The following is a 14,331-nucleotide window of genomic DNA, read 5'->3' as shown; positions in this document are numbered from 1 at the left end:
CATGATATGCCTCCCCCTAAATAGACCCAATTCTGCCTCCTACAGTCACACAGAGTGAACTCTCCTCGTCTATAAGACATACCTACAAATGTTTGAAGACAGGCATAACTTATCCTTTATTCTTCTGCAGATTAAACACACTCAATCCCACTTCAACTGTTTCTACTTGGCAGTTTTCAAATACATCCACTTCCTCGGGGCACACATTAGTTTCACTATGACCCTCTTGCTATGACTCTGAGGAATGAAGAAAGAACACAACCACAGGGTGCCTGTAATCCTAGCACTTTGGGAGGCCAAGGCAAGTGGATCACTTGAGCCCAGGAGGTCGAGACCAGTCTGGGCAACACAGCAAAACCCAACTCTACAAAAAACACAAAAATTAGCTGGGTATGGTGGCACATGCCTATGGTCCCAGCTACTCAGGAGGCTGAGGAAGGAGGACTGCTTGAGTCCAGAAGGCAGAGGTTGCAGTGAGCCGAGATGGCACCTCTGCACTCCAGCCTGAGCAAAAAACCCAAAACAAAAACAAAAACCCACAACTCACAGCCACACAGTGGTTAAATGTGCAGATTTGAATCTCAGTTCCATCACCCACTGTGCCTCGGTTTCCTCAGCAGCGCCTGATAATCTTAGTTGTGGTGAATTAAATCAATCAATTCATGGAGAGCTCTTAGAACTGTGCTTGGCACCTGATAAGCACCTAATTAAGTTTTAGCTACTTCTTAGCACAATGCTTAGCATATAAGAAGTACATAATACATACACAAGTCCTCCACCTAGATATTCCAGTTCCCTGACTCACCAGCTTCCTTATCGATCAAACAACAACAGCACCACTGCTGGGCAAGACTGCTTTGGAACTCTGATGAGGCAAGAAATGAGAAGTCTCCTGGTCAGTGCTTGGTGCACGGCAAGGATGCAATAAACGTTAGCTTCCTCTACCTTTTTATTGATGCAGCACTTGGGAGACCATTCTTCATGTCTCTCACAGTTTTGCACATCTTGCAAGCAGAGGTACTGACTGCCTTTGTTCCTGAGTATCTTTTCAAGAAGATCTGCATAGCAAATAGCCTTCAAAGAGAGAGAGAGTTTCCCTCAGGATGGAGCAAAGTGCAGGCACACTTACTGTTCATTACAGAATCTCAAGTTCCCTAGGCTCAGGACTTCTCTCCACTGGGTGTGCAGGTATCACCTGGCCCTCTTGGTGTCAACCTGTGGAGGTTGGAGCTCAAAGAACCAGTACAGGAAAATGCTGATATTCTGATTACTGTTATTGTTGTGAATCACAAAGTCCCTTATCTCTAACCTATAAGTCTCATCTTCTGCCAGCATGTATGAAACTGTGGCAGGTTAACTCCTTCACTTGAAAGTATGTGAAATCTAAGACCCTTCACAGTTATTAGCAAAAGTCTATAGGAAAGATAGTGGCAAAATAAACTCCTTTCCCATAGTCTTTATCTTAAAATGTCATCTACCCCTTCACATCCTGCCAACATTTAGCTGACTTTTTAAAATTTTTAAGTAAAGAATGTTTCCTTATTTATTTTCGTATTATTCATGTTGATTTTCATCTTCTGGATTCTAATTCAAATTTCTGTGCATCTGAGATATTTCTGAGGCTCCTTTTTTTCTCCAGGGGGGCATTCTTTTGAATTTGAAGACTCCCCTTTTTAAGTCCTTTTGTCTGAGATGCACAGACCATCATCTCTCCTTACATCCCATTCATTCCTTCCACCAAACCTGGTGCACCACCATCCTTCTAAATCTAGTCTCTTAACTGTAGCATCAGACACCAGGTCTGTACTGCATAAAACTCATGGAGAGCGTATGCCTTCATTTAATTTGTTGTCAAGAGAACTGAAAGTTCTACCATCATCCTAAGGTGCTGTTCTCCTCTCCCCTCATCCTTCATTGAGAGCACAGAGCAGGACTCTCACGCTAACCACCCTGCCTGTAAAAGGTGGGGATGCATGACCTGAGGGTGTGGCTCAGGCGAAGGCCAGCTACTACAACCACCAGCTGTTGTAGTTGGGCAGAAGAGGTAAGAACAGAAATCTGAGAAATCTGGCCTAGAACAGCTAACTAACCCACATCAAGCCAGGATCCGGGAACATGGTTGTATGAATAGGAGCAGGGAAGCACAGATACTGCCTCAGGCACTAAGAAAAGGAGGGAACACAGTTAAGGATAAGGTTATGGAAATGCCTAATACAATTTCTACTCACCTCAGACAGCTGAGTGGAAAACTGGTAGATTCAGAAGTAGTCAGTGGCTCCATGTCTTTTTCAGATACCCTAAACTAATGGGACATGATCTTCACTCCCGCCTCCTACCACCACCACTACTTCCACTGCCGCTCATTTTCAGATCGAGGATTTGTGTGCATGATAAAGTCTAGCTTGCAGATACCCACTGACTATTCAGCTAAGCTACCAGCGATTTCCCTCCTTCCTTCCTTCCTGCCTGCCTGCCTGCCTGCCTGCCTCCCTCCCTCCCTCCCTCCCTCTCTCGTTCTTTTCTTTCTGACGAAGTCTCACTCTGTTGCCCAGGTTGGAGTGTAGTAGTGCGATCTCGGCTCACTGCAACCTCTGCCTCCCGGGTTCAGGCGATTCTCTTGTCTCAGTTCCCCAAGTAACAGGGATTACAAGTCTGCACCACCACACCTGGCTATTCTTTTTTTTTGTATTTTTAGTAGGGACAGGGTTTCACCATGTCAACCAACCAGGCTGGTCTTGAACTCCCGAACTCAAGTGATCCACCCACCTCGGCCTCCCAAAGTCCTGGGATTACAGGCGTGAGCCACCACGCCCGGCTGAGCTACCAGTGATTTTCAAAGTTTTCTCTCTTGCTTTCTATAATTACCCTCCCTCCCCACTACAAAATTGGGTATATCTAAGTCTCAGCAACTGGTATTAAATTATAACTTATGATTCTTTTAAAAATAAATAAAAAATAAGTCAACAAAACTCTTGAACTATCATGCTTTGCTATTATTCATCTTTTTTTATATTTTGGGTTTTATTTTTAGATTTTACCGTCTAAAGATCTCTTACAATATTTTTTAAGCAGGGCAGGGTATCCCAAGACCTCAACATCTGGTCATAAGTTACTTGCAGAACTGTAGCATAGTTTTCTTTCTTTTGAAAAATAATTAGTCTGTGATGGTTTTAATAGATAGCAAATGAATAAAAACAACTTTTATCTTAACATAGTTTTAGCAGTAAGAATGAATTTTATCAGGCCCCATGATCACGGATTATCTGGAAACATTTAGTAATAAGTTCCAAGAAAAACTCCAGAGGATGAACCCGTGGTCTGCAGGCCTCCTACCAGCTTAAACTCTGCAGGGCTAGGGGTCCACCCTCATCCCACATCCAGGGTCTCCTTTGTGTTGTAGGGGCTCAACTGCTGGTCCTGCCTCCCCCAAGACGGCTTTCCATCTTGTCAAAGTGTTCACAAGTGCCCCAACCAGAAACTACTCTTATGCTTTCCTATGATACTATGGGTCATCTGTTTTCACTATGTTTATGGAAGAGACAGGACAAGATCCAAACCTCATTGCAATCTCCCAGTTGCCAGAAAATCCATCCCTTTACCTATATAGATTAACTCCCAATTTGTCCAACCCTGTAGGGGGTTGCTGTGGTTTGAACGTGTCACCCAAAATTCATGTTTTGGAAACTTGACTCCCACTGCAACAGTTTTGAGAGGTGGACCTTTAAGAGCTGATTTAGTAATGACGGCTTTGTTCTCATTAATAGATTGATGTTATTTCAGGAATGGGTTCATCATTGTAGGAGTGGGTTTGTTATTAAAAAAAAAGTCCAACCCCGCTCTTGCTCTCTTATTCTCTCTTGTCCTTCTACCTTACACCATGGGATGACACAGCAAGAAGGCCCCAGCAAGAAGACAGCCCTTGAACTTGAACTTCCCAGCCTCCAGAACTGTAAGAAATAAGTCTCTATTCTTCACAAATTACCTGGTTTGTGATATTCTTTTATAGCAGCATAAAATAGGCTGAGACAGTGTCTTCAGGCTATTCCACTACAGATACTGCCTCTAGTCAAAAATGGCCAGACCCTCAGGCCTGGGTACTCCCCATCAATACAGAGAAATGAAACCTGGTCAAGAGAAGAGGCCACTGCTGTCCCAGAGCACAGCCCATAGAATTACTTCCCAGACACAGGTACTATCTGGATTCTCTAGCTTTTATAAGAACCTAAACTGGTAGTTCTGAGTAAGAAATCTTTAAGGGAAGCCATGAGGGACTCCTCCATCCTTCTTCAGCCGCAGCAGGGAGTCACGTGTACTTTACAGAGTATGATAAAGAATCCTACTGCTGTATCAATCAGCAGGCAAAGAGTCCATCATGACCCCTCAGTGTCCCTGCTTTGTCAGGTTGAAGTCCTATGACCACATTTGTGGGGCTGACAGTTTCTGATGTCAAGAATCTGACACGTTTGTGCATCTGTCCTACTCCTTCCATCTGTCTTCTCCTCTGCCACCCAACCCTTCTACTCAGAGCTGGGACATCAGTAGACTCTTCTGCCTAGGAAAGGACTAGTCCTGGACCTTCCTTGTCATCACTGTCCCCACACCCCTCAATACACAACTCCAAAAGTAGATTTTCCTCAGGAAACATCACTTCAGGCCTCAACCTCACACTGAAGAGCTTTTGGGGTGAGGCAGTTAAGGCACAGCTTTGAGTGGCTCTGAGTGCAAACAGAAGAAAGAAATCATCCCTGGCTTCAATGAGTTTCCAGTTTAATGGGGGAAGATGAGGCCCACGAGCACATATGAAAGCAGGAAAGCACCAAGAGAGCATTATTCCTTGTGTGATAATGGGTTTAAATACCTCGTGGCTGCACTAACAGTCAATCACCACCCCTGCTTCTTGACAGACTTTCTTCCCTTGGTTTCTGGAATGCCATGCTCTCCTGTTTTTCTTCCTACTTCCTTTTCCTGGTCTCTAAATGACTGACATGCTCACTCCTGAGGTGATCAAATCCAATTATGTGGTTTTATACACCATCTAGAGGCTGGTGATCTCCACAGACATTTCTTATCCCAACCTCTCCACTGATCTCCAGAATTTGACATCTCACTGTCTACTCCAGCTCTCGACTGGTTTATCTAACAAGACATACAGGACCTCTCCATTTTCTCCAGCCAAATGTGCTCTTCTCACAGCATTTCCCATCCAGGCAAAAGGCTCCACTGTCCACCCAAGTGCTCAGGCCCAGAATTCATCCCTCACTCCTCTCCCTCCACTTGTAGGTGATCCATCCACCTTGGCCTCCCAAAGTGCTGGGATTACAGGTGTGAGCGGCTGAGTCTGGCTCTTACTGTACTTTAAAGTCACTACTGGATGTTACTATCTTCCTGTTCTACTAGAATGAAAATTACATGAGAGCAGGGACTTTGCCTCACTCATCATTCAAGGAGGCTGTTGAATGAATGAAAGTCATGCCTGGTAGAATGTCATGTCATGTTAGCCACATTGATGAGAGTTACATTCTTTTCTGGGGAAAGGGACTGAATTTTTCACAGAAACAATAACATAAGAGATGGTTACACTATTGATCAAGGTCCTAATGCCCACCTTTTAAAGAAACATGATCAAACCCCTATTTAACTACAAGTTATATATCAAGCAATATAGAGCTCTCTAAAATACATGTGCTTTCATTAAAAAAAGAAAAATAATAATGAAGCACATGTAAATATAATTTGATATGATATATATCACAATTCATTGTTCAAAGTTATTATATCAAAAGCAGAATGATCATCTTCATTAAAAACATGGAATTCATAAGCCTGGGTTCGGTGGCTCACGCCCGTAATTCCAGCACTTTGAGAGGCTGGGGTGGGAGGATTGCTTGAGCCCAGGAGTTTGAGACCAGCCCTGATAACACAGCAAGACCCCATCTCTACAACGAATTTAAAAGCTGGATATGGTGGTGTGCACCTATAGTCCCAGCTACTCAGAAGGCTGAGGCAGGAGGATTGTTTAAGCCTGAGAGGTTGAGGCTGCAGTGAGCTATAATTGTGCCACTGTACTCCAACCTGGGCAACAAAGAAACACCCTGTCTCAAAAAAAAAAAAAAAAAAAGACATGGAATTCAGACAAAAGATCTTCCACTGACATCTCTGAAAATACATATGGAGGAAACTACAGGTTACTTGCCCTTTTGAAACATCTATGGAGAAATGTTGGTAGGGAGAGTGTTAGAATGTAGCAGGGCATGGAGACACACCTGTGGTGATTGGAAATCCAGGAGGGCAGCATGGAGCCACCCAACCTCTGCAGCTCTATCTTTCCTGCTAAGATTGGATCTGTCTGGAGTCAGGAGAGACTTCTTGTTGCAAAGAAAAGGTAAGCAGAAGATCCCCACCAGTCCCCATCGGCATTGCAAACACCTACAGTCCTTACAACAGGAGAATCCCACAGTCCTCACAAGTCCTGGGGCCAGTTTGGAGACACACTGGAATTCACACAGTCACATTGCCCTGAATTAGGAGCACAAGGTATGCACTTCCCATCTCTCCCACCCCTTGTGAACCAAGCTGCTGCAGCAAGGCACAATCTTGAGACCTGAGCCACCTCTGGATTGAATCCTGCTCTGGAGGCTGGTAACTACGGCACCTCCCAACACTGGAGCTCCATCTTCCTTACACCAAGCTCACATGGGTGGCTGTATGCCACAACCTCAGTTGCATGGAGATTGGGCCCAAGATCAGCTGTGACTCTGATCCTGCATAGCAGGGAAACCAACCCCTGCCATTGCACCTCCAGCCAGAGGACCAATCTGTCAGTTCTGACTGGAGCAAACCTACCCTTGAGCCAGCCAAATGGTTGCATGCCCTCCTCTAAATATGAGAGACCCCTGAGCCTCCAAGCAGTTGATATGCCCCTGCACTAGCAAAGTGGCTATGCACCCACACTCAGGACCTGAGAAACAGCTCCATAATAGTATCCCCCGCTTACAGGCATGTTCCTGGCCTGCCTAGTGGCCCTGTACCACCCATAACCCCCCAAAAAGTCCTGAGAAACCCACAGAGCATCCCTGGCAGGCATGCCCTTATGCCAGCTGAGCAGCTTTGCACCTGTGTCCCAAACCTAAGAAACAACGCTGTGGACCATCCCCAGCAGATATTCTCCCAGGCTGGCTGAGCAGCTGTCTGTCCATGTCCCAGCCTGAGATATAGCCCTGTGGGCCACCTCTGGCAGGCATGCCCCTACACCAGTTGAGCAGCCTTGCGCCTGCATCCTGGGCCTAAAAAGCAGCTGCATGGGCTGCCCCTGGCAGACACATCACCAGGCTGGTTGAGCAGCTATAAGCCCATGTCCTGAGATGAAGAAACAGCCCCATGGACCATCCCTAGTAGACATGCCCCCCAGCCAACCAAGCAACCATGTGGCTGTGTCAAAAGCATGAGAAACAGACCTGTAGGTAGTCCCCAGCAAACACGACCTGAGTTCAGCCAAGTAGCCTTCTGTCAGCATCCTGTCCTGAGTCTGATAAACAGCCCCACAGATCACTCCTGACAGACACACTAGGTTGGCCAAACATCTGCATGCTCATGCTCCTGGCCAGAATAACAGCCCTGGGACCCCAAACCCAGCAAGCTAGACCCAAATTTGGTCAATCCATCATTTACATTTATATCCTCCAACCTTAGAAAGAGCCCAGCAAACCCAGCAAGCCCAGCCTGGTAAAGCCACACCACTGTCACCACCAACTCTTTCAACCTAGGCCACTGAGAAATCACAAATACCACTAGTGTGGATCACAGGTGAAGAAACTACACAGAGACTATACTAATGCATCAACCTAGAACCCAGGCAAATGCACCCCACTGAACCGACATCACAAGACACATTCATATAAATAAGTCTTTCTCTACAAAGCCTACTTCATAAAATTGGAAGAGGCAACTTTTCCACCAGATGCATAGAAATCAATATAGAAACACAACCATGAAAAAACCAGAAAACATGTTACCTCCCAAGAAAAACAGTAATTCTCCAGTAACAGACTCCAATCATAAGGAAATATATGAAATGCCAGAAAAACAATTCAAAATAATAATCTTAAGGAAAATCAGTGAGATAATCTGATGAAATCAGGAAAACAATTCAAGATTTGAATGAGAAATTCAACAAAGAGATGGATATCATTTAAAAAGAACTAAAAGGAAATCAACGAATGAAATAAAAATTAGCAGAAAACTTCCTAAGTCCTAGGAGAGAGATGGACATTCAGGTCTAGAAAGCTCAAAGAACCCCAAATAGATTAAATCCAAACAGGTCCTCACTAAGGCACATTATAATCAAATTGTCAAAAGTCAGAGACAAAGACAGAATTTTAAAAGCATCAAGAGAAAAGCACTAAGTTACATATAAGGGAATCTCTATTAGACTAACAGGAGATTTCTCAAAAGGAATCTTACAGGCCAGGAAAGAATAGAATTTAAAGTATTGAAAGAAAGAAGGGAAAAACTCTGTCAGCTAAGAATATTATACCCAGCAAAGCTAACCTTCACAAATGAAGAAGAAATAAAATATTTCACAGACAAGCAAAAAGTAAAGGAATTCATCACCACTAAACTGACCCTACAAGAAATGCTCAAGGGATTCTTACATCTGGAAATGAAAAGATGATAACCACCATATATATATATAAAGACTCTACCAAAAAACTTAGAACCGATAAACAAATTTAGTAAAGTTACAGGATATAAAATTAATATACAAAAATGAGTAGCATTTCTACACACAAGCAACAAACTAGCTGAAAAGAAATCAAGAAGGCAATCCCATTTACAATAGCTACAAACAAATAAGAATAAATTTAACCAAGGAGGTGAAAGACCTCTACAAGGAAAACTACAAAACACTGATGAAAGAGACTGAAGAGGATACAAACAAGTGGAAAGGCATCCTATGCCCATGGATCAGAAGAATTAATATTGTTAAAACGACAATACTATCCAAAGCAATCTACAGATTGGATGCAATTCCTATCAGAATACCAATGAAATTCTTCACAGAAAAAGAAAAAAAATTCCTAAATTTTATATGGAACAATGAAAGGCCCTAAATACCCAAAGCAGTCCTGACCAAAAATGACACAGCTGGGGGTATCACACTACCAGACCTCAAAATATACTATAAAGCTCTAGTAACCCAAACAGCATGGTATTAGCATAAAAACAGACACATAGACCAACAGAACAAATAGAGAACCCAGAAATTAATCCACATAGGTACAGCCAATTGATTTTTGACAAAGGTACCAGGAATATTCTTTGTGAAAAGGATACTCTCTTGAATAGATGGTGCTGGGAAAACTGCATATCCATAGGCAGAAGAACAAAACTAGACCCCCCACCTCTCATCCTATACAAAAATCAATTCAAAATGGATCAAAGACCTAAATGTAAGACCTGAAATGATAAAATTACTAGAAGATAACATAAGGAAAATGCCTCAGAACACTGGTCTGGGAAAATATTTTATGAATAAGACCTCAAAAGCACAGGGAACAAAAGCAAAAATAGACAAATAGTATGATAGCAAATGAAAATGTTTCTGCATGGCAAAGCAAGCAAAGAAAACAAATAGTGAAAAAACCTACAGGATGGGAGAAAATATTTGCAAACTACTCACCTGACAGGGAATTAATATCCAGAATATGCAAGGAATTCAATTCAACAGCAGAAAAACAATCTGATTAGAAAATGATCAAATTATATGAACAGACATTTCTTAAAAGAAGAAATATAAATTGCCAACAAATATATGGAAAAATGCCCAACATCACTAATCATCAGGGAAATACAAATCAAAACCACAATGAGGTATCAGCTTATCCCAGTTAGAATGGCTATTTTCAAAAAGACAAACAACAAATGCTGGCAAGGATGAGGAGAAAAGGAATCTCATATACTCTTGGTGGGAATGTAAACTAGTATAGCAACTATGGAAACCAGTATAGAGGTTCTTCCAAAACTAAAAATAGAACAACCATATGATCCAGCAATTCTACTATTGGGAATTTATCCAAAGGAAAAAAGGAAATCATATCAAAGAGACGTCTGTATCCCCATGTCTACCGCAGCACTATTTACATATAGCCAAGATATGGGATCAATGTAGGTATCCAACAGAAGATGAATGGATAAATAAAATGTGGTATAGATACACAATGGAATACTATTTAACCATAAAAAAGAATGAATCCTGCCATTTGCGGCAACACGGATAGAACTGGAGGACATTATATTAAGTGAGATAAGCCAGGAACAGAAAGTTAGACATGGTGTGTTCTCATTCATATGTGAAAGCTAAAAAATGTTGATCTCTAAGAAGTAAAATAGTAGAACAGAGGATACTAGAGGCTGGGAAGGGTAGCAGGAAGGGAGGGATAGGGAGAGATTTGCTAAAGGATATAAAATTACAGCTAGATAAAAGAATAAGTTCTACTGTTCTATACCATGGTAGGACGACTATAGTTAACAATAATACATAGTTTCAAATAGGTAGAAGGAAGATATTGAATGTTTCAAACATAAAGAAATGATAAATGTTTGCAAAGATGGATATGCTAATTGCCTGGATCTGATCACCATATATTAATTGTATCAAAACATCACTATGTACTCCATGAATACGTACAACTATTATTAGTAAATTTTTTAAAATGTTTGCATCTTGCTAAGGAGTCCTGTATTACCTATGAGTGTCCCATTGGCTTAGACTTTAAGGGACTCACAGAGAAGGGCATGAGTTCTCGACTGCCTTTGCACTGACCAGATGTGTCTCGAGAGCTTTGCTCAAATGGCCCCAATGATGCAAAGAAAGGAATACTGGGTGAGTCCTATGGTGTCATGAGCCCCTAGGCTTTAAAACTGAAGTTTTATCTCATTTTTATTTACTTCTTTTCCTCATTGCAAACGTCCTTGTCACAGCATAAAGTAGGTGACTAAACGAAGAGGGCTTCTGGCATAGACCACTCACCAGTACCAGGCACAACTTTCATCCTGACTTCTGGCCAGGCAGATGTGCCTTTAAAATAAAGGGACTTGCATTATTTTTTGCATCCTTTGATCTTCTACCTATGGTGCTTCACAGTGTGAAAAGCCTTAAGGCTTTCTTTTAAAGGATGCCTTGCTCATATGTTCAGTGTTCACTTTGGTCCAGCCTCCCACAAATCCTAAAATAAAGCCCCATCTCAGCCATATGTGCTGTGTTTTCTTTCAGGCAGTAGTAGGACACTGCTTTTCCCTTTATCAGCCATTTTAGAGTCCAACCTCATAGTCACTTTTTAAAAAATTCCTTTGATGTTATGGGATTTATTTCCTTAACAAAAGAGCAGGCCCTACATACTTCAATATGCCTTTCAAAGTAGTCTAAGAAGTTGTTCTCTCAAGTCAATGATGGGGTCATAGTTCAAAGCAGGTTTAGCACCATAGGGGAAATAATCAGTATTATTTTTTTGAAATCACAGGCCACACTTCCTGTTATTAATTCACGCCTCCCCACTTCCACCACCCACCAACCTTCTCACTTTCTTTGCTTCACTGGTATTGGTTTTGACCCTGCCAGCCTCCTCTGCACTGAGAGTTAACAGACACCCTCACCCCAGGCTGATGTTAGCTGAGGACCCCTGAAGTACTGTAGTAGTTAGACCCTAAGGAGGGGGTCAAGGGTAGCAGCGGGAAACCACCTTCCTCACTGCTAGAGCTGCAGAAAGCAATGGAAACCCCCAAACCCCAAAGTACACATATGAAATCCCAAATGATCACCCACACTTTTGGAATATTATTTAAAATATTTTCTATTGTATAGCTGCCCAAAGAAGGCACTGTCTTTGTTAAACAGGCTCACTCTACACCTATTATCACACGGGATTTCTCACCAGAGTGCAGGTGACCAGGTTGTGGGCAGTGCTCTGGAAGCTGCTCGGTCCCACAGAACTAGCTATGGTTATGAGTCCAGGTAACACAAAGTTCCACCTGTGTTCCACCCCCAACAATGCCTGCTTGCCAAGGAACCATGGAGTCAAAGGAGAAATCACAACCAGAGCTAGTCAGAGCAGCCTCCTGGAGCAGCAGGAGGAGAAAGTTTTCAGCCAGCTTGGAAGGATGGAGTACCACAGTGCACAGTGTGAACAGTTTCTAGCAGCAGCCATGGCATCCCATAGGCCCTTATTCTTGTTTCCTGCCTAGTTCCAATGATGATTCCCACCACCTTCGCCAGTTCAAGAATTCTGACCAGCTAAGCCAAGATCAACAGACAATGCTGCAGCACGCTGCCTTCACTCCTACCTGCCTGGGCAGCTGGCCAGGTGCCATCTCACCTTGGGGGCAGCAGTCTCTTCTGGGCACCTAGAAAGACACACAGCTCCCCTCTCTGCAGCCTCCCCAGGGGGGACTGAGGAGGAATGGTCAACAGCATAATGTAAACTCTGCTCACTCACCACCGTCTTCTCTGTTGTTTGTTGTGGCAACTGGGCCAGGGGGACAGGAAAGGCGTCCTGAAGCTCTCAGCTGGGAAGCTCCTGAAGTTGCTCTGAACTGCAGCAGAGGCAGCTGATTCGGGAGCCACCTGGGTGGGTGGGAAGGAGGAAAGGAAAGCCAAATCAGAGACAGACACGCACAAGGGATGTGGGAGCGGCTGGGAGGAGTACATCACTCTGGGACAGGCTATGTAGAAACAGGGAAGCGTCCCAACAGTGACGATGGGTGGCTTTTATTACCGTGTGGGGGGTTATACATTTAGAGTTCAGGAACAATAGTTACAAGGAGAACCAGAACGAGGTGCTTTCTTCCCCCACAGAGGACAGATGTGGAACCATGAGGGTGGTACTCCGGGTAGGCTGCAGGGTCTAGGGAGAGGCCCTGGCAGGGGTGAGGGAGGAAGGCCATGGGAGCTGCCTTCCTGCAGGTGAAAGGCAGTGCAGGCAGGTGGCTGTTGGGGAGTTCTGGAGGGAGCTGGTTCCTGGCTATCAGAGATCTGGCTTTAGTGACATGGCCAGGGGAAGAAAGGGCTGACAGGGCCGGAAAAAAAAACACCGACACCCTGGGAGAGGATGTGCTTCTAGAGGAGCGTCTCTCTTACCTTCACTGTCCCCGGGCTGGGCCGATATGCTTTGTTTCCCCAGCACCCACACCAAGGCAGAACACGGGGCCCCCCACTCAGCCTGGCCCAGGCTCCTGAAGTTCCCCCTTCTCTTCCCTTCAGAAACTTTTGTTTTCCTCTGAAGGCAAATCTCACTTTTTAAGAGGGAAACAAATACCTACAATAAGTAGCAATTCCATTTCCTCAGAGGGACTTATTTCAGGGCCCTTTATAAGCTACCCTTCCGGATGGTGTGTTAATGTGAAACGGACAGTTTGAAAATCCAAAGGAAATCAAGCCATCACAACGGCATTTGCTGTTTTTGAATGTTTTCTGTTCCCTCCCAAAATTGAAGTTGAATCTTAATCCCTGAAGCAACAGTATTAGGAGGTAGGACCTTTGGGTGTGATTAAGTCAGGAGGGCAGAGCCCCTGAGAATACGATCAGCAACCTTATAAAGGGGCTGGAGCGAACTGGCTGGCCCTTTTTTGCTCTTCTGCCTTCTGCCAAGTGAGGACAAAGCAACTTGGCACCATCTTGGAAGCAGAAAACAGCCCTCACAAGACACCAAATCTGCTGGCATCTTGATCTTGGACTTCCATTTTCCAGAACTGTGAGGAAAAAATTCTACTATTTGTAGATCACCCAGCCTCAGGTATTTTGTCATAGCAGCACAGACTAAGACAGCATTTCAGCAGGGGACTTCCAGACTGAAAAAGTCCTTACATAATCCCTTAATAAATCACAAAGGAAACAGAGAGGGTGGAAACCCTGAGTTTAGGGTGGTGGCTTCCCCTGACACTTTGAGGGACACTTTGAAAAGGAAATGGGAGAGACTGGGCTCTCAAAGAAGGGGCAGGATGAGGTGGAATTCCTACCCCATTACAGTCCCATACCCAGGTGCTCTTTTCTACCTGGACAGGACGTGTCAGCAGAAAGTTCATTTCAAGAGTGCCAGCCTTGTCCGCACCCAGTTGCTCCCTGTAATCTGTTTGGCCACAGGACCAAATGATAGCTAAAGCAGAACAGGTGTTTCTATAAGGAATGGTTTCCATGTCTCATAAGCTAAGCCAGGCAATCCCAGCAGGACTTCTCTTGACCTTGAAGAGAAAAGTCAAGCTCAGGACATCTGCTGCCACCTCCTCAATAGATATCCATCTCTGGTGAGGGTTTAGGGATACCTCTCGCTTCTTAGTTCC

General features: G+C 43.9%; 1 protein-coding gene across 1 annotated transcript in view; it reads right to left on the bottom strand.

Moving 5' to 3' along the window:
* Nucleotides 1-12,616, bottom strand: part of MYLK (myosin light chain kinase) — a 220,829-nt gene extending 208,213 nt beyond the window's left edge. The window contains exon 1 of the mRNA XM_050781565.1: nucleotides 12,492-12,616. The gene's annotated coding sequence lies outside the window, so the exon portion shown is untranslated. The remainder of the gene's footprint in view (nucleotides 1-12,491) is intronic.
* Between the last annotated feature and the right edge of the window lie 1,715 nt (nucleotides 12,617-14,331).

The sequence above is a fragment of the Macaca thibetana genome, chromosome 2 (genome assembly GCF_024542745.1).
Source record: "Macaca thibetana thibetana isolate TM-01 chromosome 2, ASM2454274v1, whole genome shotgun sequence".
Classification (NCBI taxonomy): Eukaryota; Metazoa; Chordata; class Mammalia; order Primates; family Cercopithecidae; genus Macaca; species Macaca thibetana.
The sequence above is the reverse complement of the archived record's forward strand: the minus strand, read 5'-3'. Positions and strand labels throughout refer to the sequence as shown.